The 13,068-nt window shown below is 43.0% G+C and overlaps 1 protein-coding gene across 5 annotated transcripts in view; it reads left to right on the forward strand.

Moving 5' to 3' along the window:
• The first annotated feature begins 1,715 nt into the window (after positions 1–1,715).
• The window catches only part of LOC134340122 (protein TANC2-like), an 828,834-nt gene continuing 817,481 nt past the window's right edge, over positions 1,716–13,068 (forward strand). For all 5 annotated transcript variants that reach the window (XM_063036995.1, XM_063036994.1, XM_063036997.1 and 2 more), the window contains exon 1: positions 1,716–2,060. The gene's annotated coding sequence lies outside the window, so the exon portion shown is untranslated. The remainder of the gene's footprint in view (positions 2,061–13,068) is intronic.

Consider the following 13,068-nt stretch of genomic DNA (forward strand, 5'->3'; position numbering starts at 1 on the left):
AATTGGAGATACTGGAAATCTGGTGAAAAGAATAGAAAATACTAGAAATTGCTCAGCAGGTCAGGCAGCATCTATGGAAAGAAAAATCGATTTAATGTTTCAGGTTGAAGATTCAAACATCAGAATTTGGAAAGAGAGAAGATGGTAGACACAAGTGTTTTTACAAATGCTGAAAATCTTGAGCAACACACAAGATACTGGAGGAGCTCAGCAAGTCAGGCAGCATCTATGAAAGGAAATATAGATGATGTTTCCACAGATGCTGCCTGACCTGTTGCGTATTTCCTGCACTTTATGTTTTAATTTCAGGTTTCCAATGTCTGCAAAATTTTGCATTGTGTTATTATTTTAACACAGTTTGTTTGAAAGTGTGTTTTATTAACGATTCTTGAGGTGTCTGCTATAGGTAGTCCAAGTTTCAAAGGCAAGCATGATGGTAGGAATCATTACTATCCAGTAGACCATGATTTTCTCACTGATCCAAGGTCTTGATTTTCAAACACCCTTTTCCCTGGAAAGATACTGCCAATATTATTTCTGCAACACCTTTTAAGTCCACTGGCAAAATAATTAGATCAACATTAGAGTCATCTCTTTAACTAACACCCCAAACATTGATGCCTGAATTAAACTGTCAGCTTAATTAAGAAAAATACATTGTTTACATACCTAGCACCAGACTCCTGAAACACAAATCTAAGTAAATGAAAACAGAAAAAGCAATTGCAGGTGCTAGGAATCTGAAATAAAATAGAAAATATTGGAAACACCCAATCAGTCAGGCAGCAAGTATGGAAAGAGAGAGGTCAATGAGACAGGTCTGTGTTTCCAGTCTCAGACCTTAAGCAATAAACTCTTTTCACAAATGGTGCCTGACCTGCAGAGTGTTTCCTGTAGTTTTTGTTTATAACTCAACACCGAGTTCTGTAATGGGATGAGATTAACAAGTGGTCAGAGGAAAAAGTTGAAGTAAGTTCTTAAGTCTCTTTGAAAACGTTGAAATGCGCCTTCAGACTCATTGAAAGCCCAAGGAAAATGCATTCAGGATGGCAGTGAAAATCTTGATTCCATGCATGTACAGCATATAGAAGTCTACTGTAAATGGCTGAAGGAGCTCATTACCTAACAAACATCTACCAGCTTGCCCACTCGAGTACTCCATACTTCACCTGTGATACACGCTGACCTTCACTGATTTACCTCAAGACTGGTGACCTCAGAATTGGATTGGAAGTAAGTCATCCTCCATCCCTACAGACCACTCAAGAAAAAGATTAAAGATCACTTCACGTACAGAATATCTATTACTATTTGAATATATTTCAATGGATTGTTCCTATCTATGGCAGAAGAGATACTCCTGCAAGGAGGCGCTGCAAACATTAGTCACCCTCCCCCACCAAACACAACTTCAATACAACCATCAAATGCTCCACCTTCAATGCTTTCATTGGCCAAATGTTATGAATATTCTATTTAATTAACACTTTTTCCTCTGTTCAGTAAATTAATTTGCAATTTCTACTGTCAATTACCGATCTTTCTCATTTGGATTGGTCAAAGTGCTTGTTGTTGCCTCATGCCAATTGGAGTGCCGGTTGGCGGGCGAGGGTAGTGTGATTGGTTGCGGTTTGGTAGGGGCGGGGATGTGGCGGCGGATCCGGTTCGGCCCCGCCTCGCCTGTTGGCTCCGGGAGCCTGAGGTAGGAGCGCACGGTTACAGCGTTGCGAGTTTGCCTGGTGTTGGTTAGGTGTCTGTTGCCTCTGGGTTTGAACGGAGTTGAAGGCTGAGGTTTGACGGCAAAAAGCTGACAAGGACAATTATACCGCACAATAGCTTTTGTCTTTTTTTTGATGGTCTTATTTTGTCAAGGAGGGAAAGAATTATTTTTGTTGGGGGAAAAAAAAGTCGGTACAGCATTCTGAAGCGAGGTTTGGATAGTGAACGCTGCCGGGGATGGCAGGGTGGAGAGCCGGGATTGGCGGCCTGCTCCTTTGCCGCCAGTGAAGGAGGCTTCCTCCTCTGTCGCCGATACACGGCTCCGGCGCAGCCCGACTGAGGTAAGAGAGAAGATAAAGAACGTAACCCGTAGCAGCGGCTGAAGGCAACAGCCGGCAGCAGGGTACACCCGTATTTATAATTCCATTCCTCTCTCTCAAGTGTGTTTTGGATATAAACGATGGATCTGAATGGCATATAAATAGAACAAAGTCATTGCTATGCGTTGGGAAAGAGAATGCATCCTTGATATTGACATTTGACAACCTCGTTATGTAGCGTTGTGCCCATTTATAATACTTCATATCCCATTTTGCAATGTTGTACGCTGGGATTACAGGTATTTCATATTATTTGTAGCCAGAACAAGAATTAGTGATAGCTTGTTTTGGTTTTGCCTTGTACTATCTTACGAAAAAAACAAAAGAAGGATATACGTGTGTTACTATATCGGATGAATCATTATAGGGGATGTTGAACTAAATCGGTGTGTGGAAAATTTAGCACTGTACTAGGATTGTAATTCAGGGAAGGGCGTGAGATTGTTCTGTATTCTTCAGGGAAGCGGATTTCGTGAAAGATCCAGTGGTGTGATGCGGTATTTATAGATTCAAAACGTGTGCCATCCGTTCCTGTAGTTTCGTATTAAAATCGTTTATCGCTTTTATTCGACAAGGATCGTTGACATTAAGACCTTGCTAATGGAAAGATAAGCTTGGCAAAAAAAAAATCTGGTTTTCTTATGTGGCTGGGATAATTGAAATGATGTCAGTTGACGTGGTTTTCAAACAGTGTTTCCCATCTTATGCTGATGGAAAATAGCCTGATTAAAATTATTCACAACTGTCATGGAAATCTTTTGAAGTCTAAAATTCAAATGATGTATAACAAGAATTGCTACCAAATACTGAGAGACTAGAAAGACAGCAGATTAATCTTTGGCTAAAATAACTTCAAGCTAATGTGCATAATTTAATTGTTTTAACGTCCTGACTGGGTATGTATTAAAGTAGAATTAGTTAACAAGGAAATGGAAATGTAAAGGTGCTTGCCTGCAGCATTATGTGATCAACGATTTGTTGAGAATCCAGAAAAGCAATATTGACTGACTTACAGTAAACAGTTAATATCTGGTACTAGTTGACCAGTGTAATGTTGACATTACGAGGTTGGAAATGCATTGCAGTTAATATCATAAATCAAAACTAACAAAGTATTTTGTACTTCTTTCATTCCAAACCTTGAAACATGTTCAGTACCAGGTACATGAATCTGATCAAAGAGAAATAGAGTTAAGGAATAATGATCTTTGTAGGTGAGAAAAATGATACATATGAACATAAGAAATAGTCCGTTGAGTTTCCTTTGCCATTCAATAAGATCATGGCTGATCTGACCATGGACTGCTCTCCACTTACCTGCCTTCTCCCCATAATTCCCCTACTATGTAAAAGCCTATCCAACCTTGTCTTAAGTATATTTATGGAGGTGGCCTCCACTGCTTCATTGGGCAGAGAATTCCATAGATTCGCCACTCTTTGGGAAAGGCAGTTCTTCATCATCTCCGTCCTAAATTCCTCCCCTGATTCTTGAGGCTATGTCCCCTAGTTCTAGACTCCCCTGCCAGTGAAGCAATTTTTCAGCCTCTATCTTATCTATCCCTTTCATAATTTGATGTTTCTATGAGATCTCCTCTCATCCTTCTGAATTTCAACGAGTATAGTCACAGGCGACTAGGTCTCTTCTCATAATCTAACCCCCTTCATCTCTGAAATCAATCTGGTGAACCTCCTCTGCACCGCCTCCAAAGCCAGTATATCCTTCCTCAAGTAAGGAGACCAGAACTGCACATAGTACTCCAGATGTGGCCTCACCAGTACCCTGCACAGTTGCAGCATAACCTCCCTGATCTTAAATTCAGTCCCTTTAGCAATGAAGGCTAACATTCCATTTTTCGTCTTGATAGCCTGCTGCACCTCGAAACCAACCTTTGATTCATGCACAAGCACCCCCAAGTCTTTCTGCACAGCAGCGTGCTGCAATCTTTTACCATTTAAATAATCTGATCTTCCATTATTCCTTCCAAAGTGGATGACCTCACATTTACCAACATCATACTCCATCTGCCAGACCCTTGCCCACTCACTTAACCTATCTGTATCTCTCTGCAGACTCTCTGTATCCTCGGCACAAATTGCTTTTTCATTCAATTTAGTGCCATCAGCAGACTTAGATACACTACACTTGGTCCCCTCTTCCAGATCATTAATGTATATCGTGAACAGTTGCAGGCCCAACACCGACCCCTGCGGTACACCGCTCACCACTGATTGCCAACCAGAGTAACACCCGTGTATCCCAACTCTCTGCTTTCTATTAGTTAACCAGTCCTCTATCCATGCTAATACATCACCACTAACTCTATGTATCCTTATCTTGTGCATAAGTCTTTTATGTAGCACCTTATCAAGCACCTTCTGGAAATCCAAGTAAGCGACGTCCATCTGTTCCCCTCTATCCACTGTGCTCGTTATATCCTTAAAGAACTCCAGTAAGTTTGTTAAACAGGACCTGCCTTGGCTGAATCCATGCTGCGTCTCCATGATGGATTCATTTCTTTCCAGATGTCTCACTGTTTCTTTAATGATAGCTTTCAGCATTTCCCCAACTACAGATGTTAAACTAACTGGCCTATAGTTACATGCCTTTTGCCTACATCCTTTTTTGAACAGTGGTGTGACATTCCCCTTCTTTCAATTGCCAGGACCTGCCCAGAATCCAGAGAATTTTGGCAAGTTTCGCAACCTTTTGATTCAACGCTATACATGGTTGGTTGGCCGATAAGGCCAGATAGGAGAGTAGATTGAAAGAATGTCTTCGAGGTCACTTGCTTTTCGATAGTTCTGGAGATCAATGGTTTAGATCTCTCATTTTTGTAGAATGCCTGCTATGTTCAGGAAATAGAAAGGAAACTGCTTGTTTCTATTAGAAAACCAAGAAAGCTCTCAAATAAATAACATAGATGGAAGGGTTATACTCTTTGGGATTTAGATGAGAATGTTGGTAAGACATCTTGTTTATGTAGGTACAGAGTGATTGTAAACTGCATTATTAAGAATGACAGTACAAAAATGAATCTGAAAATATTGTCACTCAGCTTGCTCAATCGATCAGCTATTTTAAAACAAAATTAATCAACTGAAAATGATGGGAAACTTGTGTTACGCAGTATTACCACCATATCTTGTGTACATTGTGTAATTTTGTGAGAGATTCCTGGCTTTTGATGAGCAAGATGCTGGAAAGTTGATACCTTAGATTAGGCAACTGAACAAGGGGACCTAAAAGCATGAATATTTCAGGATAGCCATTCAAGATATTTTAAAGGTAAATTTTCACCTTTTTCTAAAAGAGAAATTACCATCTCCAAATCTTTAATGACCCGTTGGGGGCTGGTGGGGAGGGAAGTGAAAATTTTAGTGATGGAGTTCTGTTTCTGGTTCATTTCTAGCAAGGCTGTCAATTATTGAGGTGAGGCGACACTTCACCTGTGAGTCTGCTGGTGTGATATATTGTGTCTGGTGCTCCCAGTGTGGTCTTCTATATATTGGTGAGGCCCGACGCAGATTGGGAGACCGCTTCGCTGAACATCTATGCTCTGTCTGCCAGAGGAAGCAGGATCTCCCAGTGGCCACACATTTTAGTTCCACGTCCCATTCCCATTCCGATATGTTAATCCATGGTCTCCTCTACTGTCAAGATGAAGCCACACTCAGGTTGGAGGAACAACACCTTATATTCTGTCTGGGTAGCCTCCAACCTGATGGCATGAACATTGACTTCTCTAACTTCTGTTAATGCCCCTCCTCCCCTTCTTACCCCATCCCTTATTTATTTATTTGTTTCTCTCTCTTTTCCTCTCACAATAACTCCTTGCCTGTTTTCCATCTTCCTCTGATGCTCCCCTTCCCCTTTCTTTCTTCCACGGCCTTCCGTCCCATGATACTCCCCATTCTCCAGCCTTGTATCCCTTTTGCCAATCAACTTCCCAGCTCTTGGCTCCATCCCCCCCACCTCCTGTCTTCTCCTATCATTTCGGGTCTCCCCCTCCCCCTCCCACTTTCAAATCTCTTACTGTCTCTTTTTTCCGTTGTCCTGACGAAGGGTCTCGACTCGAAACATCGACTGTACTTCTTCCTATAGATGCTGCCTGGCCTGCTGCGTTCCACCAGCATTTTGTGTGTGTTGCAATTATTGACCATGTCAGAAGAATGCAGCTATTTCGAACTACTTTATCGAACTGCCGTCTCTTTCTGGGGAAGGAAGCTTCATCATTGTAGCAACACACATCAAAGTTGCTGGTGAACGCAGCAGGCCAGGCAGCATCTCTAGGAAGAGGTACAGTCGACGTTTTGGGCCGAGACCCTTCGTCAGGACTAACTGAAAGAAGAGTGAGTAAGGGATTTGAAAGTTGGAGGGGGAGGGGGAGATCCAAAATGATAGAGCCAAGAACTGGACAGGTGATAGGCAAAAGGGGATACGAGAGGATCATGGGACAGGAGGTCCGGGAAGAAAGACAAGGGGGGGGGGACACCCAGAAGATGGGCAAGAGGTATATTCAGAGGGACAGAGGGAGAAAAAGAGTGAGAGAAAGAATGTGTGCATAAAAATAAGTAACAGATGGGGTACGAGGGGGAGGTGGGGCCTTAGCGGAAGTTAGGGAAGTCGATGTTCATGCCATCAGGTTGGAGGCTACCCAGACGGAATATAAGGTGTTGTTCCTCCAACCTGAGTGTGGCTTCATCTTTACAGTAGAGGAGGCCGTGGATAGACATGTCAGAATGGGAATGGGATGTGGAATTAAAATGTGTGGCCACTGGGAGATCCTGCTTTCTCTGGCAGACAGAGCGTAGATGTTCAGCAAAGCGGTCTCCCAGTCTGCGTCGGGTCTCGCCAATATATAAAAGGCCACATCGGGAGCACCGGACGCAGTATATCACCCCAGTCGACTCACAGGTGAAGTGTTGCCTCACCCGGAAGGACTGTTTGGGGCCCTGAATGGTGGTAAGGGAGGAAGTGTAAGGGCATGTGTAGCACTTGTTCCGCTTACACGGATAAGTGCCAGGAGGGAGATCAGTGGGGAGGGATGGGGGGGACGAATGGACAAGGGAGTTGCGTAGGGAGCGATCCCTGCGGAATGCAGAGAGAGAGGGGGAGGGAAAGATGTGCTTAGTGGTGGGATCCCGCTGGAAGTGGCGGAAGTTACGGAGAATAATATGTTGGACCCAGAGGATGGTGGGGTGGTAGGTGAGGACCAGGGGAACCCTATTCCTAGTGAGGTGGCAGGAGGATGGAGTGAGAGCAGATGTACGTGAAATGGGGCAGATGCGTTTAAGAGCAGAGTTGATAGTGGAGGAAGGGAAGCCCCTTTCTTTAAAAAAGGAAGACATCTCCCTCGTCCTAGAATGAAAAGCCTCATCCTGAGAGCAGATGCGGCGGAGACAGAGGAATTGCGAGAAGGGGATGGCGTTTTTGCAAGCGACAGGGTGAGAAGAGGAATAGTCCAGATAGCTGTGAGAGTCAGTAGGCTTATAGTAGACATCAGTGGATAAGCTGTCTCCAGAGACAGAGACAGAAAGATCTAGAAAGGGGAGGGAGGTGTCGGAAATGGACCAGGTAAACTTGAGGGCAGGGTGAAAGTTGGAGGCAAAGTTAATGAAGTCAACGAGCTCAGCATGCATGCAGGAAGCAGCACCAAAGCAGTCGTCGATGTAGCGAAGGAAAAGTGGGGGACAGATACCAGAATAGGCACGGAACATAGATTGTTCCACAAACCCAACAAAAAGGCAGGCATAGCTAGGACCCATATGGGTGCCCATAGCTACACCTTTAGTTTGGAGGAAATGGGAGGAGCAAAAGGAGAAATTATTAAGAGTAAGGACTAATTCCGCTAGACGGAGCAGAGTGGTGGTAGAGGGGAACTGATTAGGTCTGGAATCCAAAAAGAAGCGTAGAGCTTTGAGACCTTCCTGATGCGGGATGGAAGTATATAAGGACTGGACATCCATGGTGAAAATAAAGTGGTGGGGGCCAGGGAACTTAAAATCATTGAAAAGTTTAAGAGCGTGAGAAGTGTCTCGAACATAGGTCGGAAGGGATTGAACAAGGGGGGATAAAACCGTGTTGAGGTATGCAGAAATGAGTTCGGTGGGGCAGGAGCAAACTGAGTCAATAGGTCTGCCAGGACAGGCAGGTTTGTGAATCTTGGGTAGGAGGTAGAAACGGGAAGTGCGGGGTGTGGGAACTATAAGGTTGGTAGCAGTGGATGGGAGATCCCCTGAGCGGATAAAGTCGGTGATGGTGTGGGAGACAATGGCCTGGTGCTCCTTAGTGGGGTCACGATCGAGGGGTAAATAAGAGGAGGTATCCGCGAGTTGTCGCTGTGCCTTGGCAAGGTAGAGGTCAGTACGCCAGACTACAACAGCACCCCCCTTATCAGCGGGTTTAATAATAAGGTTAGGATTAGTGCGGAGGGAGTGGAGAGCAGAGCGTTCCGAAGGAGTGAGGTTGGAATTGTAGACCCAGTGACAATGGAGAGACTGACAGAATATAGTCCTAATGGTGTCTGTTTTGAAAAGAAACTTGGAGGCGGTGGTGGTACTTCTATGCACCTGCTGTTCTTGTCCTTGTAATAGTCTGGAGAGTAACTGTGTATTTTGTAGATGGACCACACTGTTGCCACCTGTGAAGGAGGAGAGAATGATCTCCATAATCTCCATCAACACAGTTGCAGTACACGGCTGTGTGCTTAGGACTCTGCTCTAACTGGTTTTATACCTATGATCGTGTAGCTAAGTGCAGCTGCAATGCCTTATTTAAGTTTGCTGACATTACCACTGTTGTCGGCTGAATCAAAAGTGATGACGAATCAACATATACAATCACAGGCAAAGCCCTCCCCACCACTGAGCACATCTACAATGGACCCCTCCTACAAGAAAGTAGCATGCATCATCAAGGACTGCTATCATTTAGGCCATACTCTCTTCTCACTTCTATCATCAGGTAGGAGGTCTCTCACCATCAGGTTCAGGAACAGTTTTTACCCAACAAACTTGAGGCTCCTGAGCCAGTGTGGATAATTTCATTCACCTCAACAATGAGCTAACTCCACAACCTGTAGACTCAATTTCAAGGATTCTACAACTTGTGTTCTCACTATTATTTAGTTATTATTTGTGCAGTTTGTCTTTTGTGCATTAGTTGTTTGTTGGTCTTTGTTTATGTATATGAATTCTATTTCTTTATTTTTCTGTAAATGCCTGCAATAAAATGAATCTCAAGGTAGGATATAGTGACATACTGTAACTGTAATTTGAAAACACATTTACTTTGACTTTGATTAGCTCTTGGGGTCCTAATCAAGTTGGCAACTTTATTGTAGATAGAGTTGAGCTTGAGAGTTGCTGGTGGTGCATTCATGGAGAATTTTCATTTTGCACAGCTGACCAGTGCCTTGTAAATGGTGGAAAGGCTTTGGAGTGTCACAGATTAGATTATTAGATTATGAGGACATGCAGTTCTCCCTCTTTTATTGTCATTTAGTAATGCATGCATTAAGAAATGATACAATATTCCTCCAGTGTGATATCACAGAAACACAGGACAGACCAAGACTGAAAAACTAACAAAAACCGCATAATTATAACATATAGTTACAACAGTGCAACAATACCATAACTTGATGAAGAACGGGCCATGGCACAGCAAAAAAGTTCAAAGTCTCTCGAAAGTCACACATCTCACGCAGACGGGAGAAAGAAGAAAACTCTCCCTGCCGTGCCCGACCACAGTCCAACTCTGAGTTATCTGAAAACTTTGAGCTCCGATCAGCCCTCCGACAAAGAGCACCGAGCACCATCTCTGCCGAACGCTTTGACCACGGCCCCGGTAGCCAGTGGCAGGCAAAGCCGGGGATTTTGGGACCTTCCCTCCGGAGATTCTCGATCGCACAGTAGCAGCGGCAGCGAACCAGGCATTTCAGAAATTTCTCCAGATGTTCCTCTGTGCTTCTCATGTCTGTCTCCATCAAATCAGAATTGTCCACGGCCCCTATAAACAGATACGATATCATTTCACCGGAGAGCTGTGCGCGCTATGTCGCGCCGCTGTCTCCTCCTCCCACCTGTGCAGTCTTTGCAAAGTACCCATCCCCTAACCTTTAATATAAAAGCAAAACGAAATCTGGAAACCCCTAACAAGCCGGGCAGTACCTGTGGAAAGAGGAACAGTTTACATTTCAGGTTGAAGGCACTTTGCTGAAGCAACTCTGTTATCTTCTCAGAGCTGGAAGTCGTGCTCTACTCAGGGATGTCTGTGTGTTCATCCTTGGTAGTTTCTTTTGACCAATGTTGGCCAAACCTTGATTTGGCAGCCACACTTCTTTCATGAACAAATATCTTACTCCAACTTGTCTGATGTGGTTTCCAACTGAATTTTCAGCCTTAGTTGAGATCTATCCAGAATTTATAGATATGTGCATACCACCCATTATTTCTTGAAGCTCTGTTCTCATCTTGTTATAGGATTCAAGCTAGATACTCCTGTGTGCGTGCTCTTGACCTCTGCAACAACACTGACTCATCGTGTTGCCTCTTCTCTGACCTAGTCTGGGAGCTACAGTGTGTTGCTCTGGTAGCCACAATATTTATGTGACTGATCCAGTTTTGGTTAGTGGTGATCTCAAGGATATTGGTGGAAGGCTTTGCAATATTTAATGCTATTGTATGTTAAGAGTAGGTGGTTTAACTCTGATTTGTTAAAAATGGTCATTGCTTGCCATTTTTGCTGCATACTTGCCATCAGTACATGCCTGAATGTTGGCTTGGTGTTGTGCTTGTGGACTTGGACTACATTATTTTCTAAGGATTTGTGAAGGCGTTGACCTTTGTACAATCATCAGCCAAATAACCCAATTCACCTTGTGATGGAAGGGAAGTCATTGATACAGCTGGTACCAGGATACTGCTTGAAGGAACTTATGTAATGATGACCTGGGCTGGGATGATTCATCTTCCTAGTGCTACAATTTGTACATTAGGTATGTTATGATATTAAATAAGATAATGCAAATGCAATTATGGATACTGATATGATAAACTGTAGGGAATAAGCAAAGCTTTTCTATGGGCATCGCTTTTCCTACCATAGCTGGGAAGGCCTCCTTTTATTACTCTCCTTCAAAACATCATGGCAGGTCTCCACTTTGAGCCATTGCAATCTTTGCAGTGAACGTATTCCCAAAAAGTTTTTAGTTAGCAAATTCTGTAGTGATGTTTCAAAGCTTCCTTTAACTAATACTCATTGCGTCCAGGACACAATGGTGGAGAGTAAGAAAATTTTAAATGGTGGATAGGGTAACAACCAGGTTGACCTGTTAAGGTTAGCATTGAGCTACTTAAATTTTGTTGTATCTGCATCACTCCAGATAAATTCATTTATTCCTCATTGATTCTGAATTGAATCATGCAGAAAGTGGAAAAGATTTTAAGCAAAGGAAATGAGCTACTAGTCACAGTACTTAACGATTCTTTTAATGGCTGCTTTATGGTGATAGTTATCATTGATGGGAGGTAGATTCTCACTTCTGTTTAGGAAGTAATATTTGGGTCAAATGTGGATGGAAATTTAATTGACTACTGTGTCGTTATCTATGAATGTGACATCTATTGAGTCTGTTTACTACATATTTGGATCTTGGATTGAAAATTGAGGGTAGTTTCACAATTGGGCGGTGCCACAAAACTATGATGAGGGTTGTCAAGGATTGGGAGATCTAGAAGAAAAAAATTTAAATAGTATCGTGGGCCAGAGACACCTTGATATGCCAGTGTGCAAGTTATTTACAGTGGAAGAGGAAGCTGAGGGGCAGGGTGTGAAATTAGAGTAAAAAATGAGGAAATTCTGAATTTGCATGAAATCCATATGCTGGTATTTAGGATATCGTGTATGATTCTGGTTGTTAGAAGAAAAGGAAAGGTGTAATCAGGCTGAACTGAAAGAAGCTGTGACACTTGTTAATCTATGAAAGCTTATGGTGAAGAAAATATTACAATTATCTCCATAGGCTGGTGAGATGTAACAAACTTGATGCATGCAAAGCAAAAGATTAGTTAAAATATGAAAGTATGACTGAAACATTTAATTCAAGCTAGATATTATAAGGAATTATTTGCTCAGAAAGGAGAATTGCAAAGGAACACGTGAACAGAACAGGAAAGCAGGATTAAGCTAGGACACTTGCAGAAAAAGGCCAATTTGGACTTGATGGATGCATGGGTTCTTTGGGTTCTTTGCCGTAACATCAATATAAATAAAAATGACCAAGTTTCAATCAAGTAACCAAGGGCATTGAAGTGACAACAGTTGCCCTGTTGGCCTCCAAAGTATCCATGATCACTGTGCCAATGTCAGATAACTTTTCCAGAGAGTGAATATGTAGAAAGTGTCTGGCCCAGATGCAGTCCCTGGCTGTGTTTCCATGGATCAGCTGGCAGGAATAATTCCAAACATTTTTAACCTCTTCCCTACTCTGATCAGAGGTTCCCACCTGATGACTATTGCTTAGTGGCTCTGACATCCACCATTATGAGGTGTTTTCAGAGGTTAGTCATGGCACATATCAACTTAAGCAACTTTGACCCACTGCAATTCACCTGTTGTCAAAATGGGTTCATGGCAGGTGCTATTTTTCTTGCCCGGCATTCTTCGCTGAAGTATTTGAATAACAAAGACATCTATGTCAGACTCCTATTTATTGACGACAGTGCCACCTTCAATACTGTAATTACAAGAAAGCTAATCTCTAAACTCCAAGACCTAGGACTTAGCAGCTCCCATTGTAGCTGAATCCTGGACTTCCTGACCAATACACCACAGTAAGGATAGGGAGCAGCACCTCCAGCTCCATTATCCTCAATTCTGGTGCTCCACAAGGCTGTGAACTCAGCCCCTATTCTACTCCCAAGCACTCACGACTGTGCAGCCAGATTCCACTCTAACTTCATTTAC

This window comes from Mobula hypostoma, chromosome X1 (genome assembly GCF_963921235.1).
Source record: "Mobula hypostoma chromosome X1, sMobHyp1.1, whole genome shotgun sequence".
NCBI lineage: Eukaryota > Metazoa > Chordata > Chondrichthyes > Myliobatiformes > Myliobatidae > Mobula > Mobula hypostoma.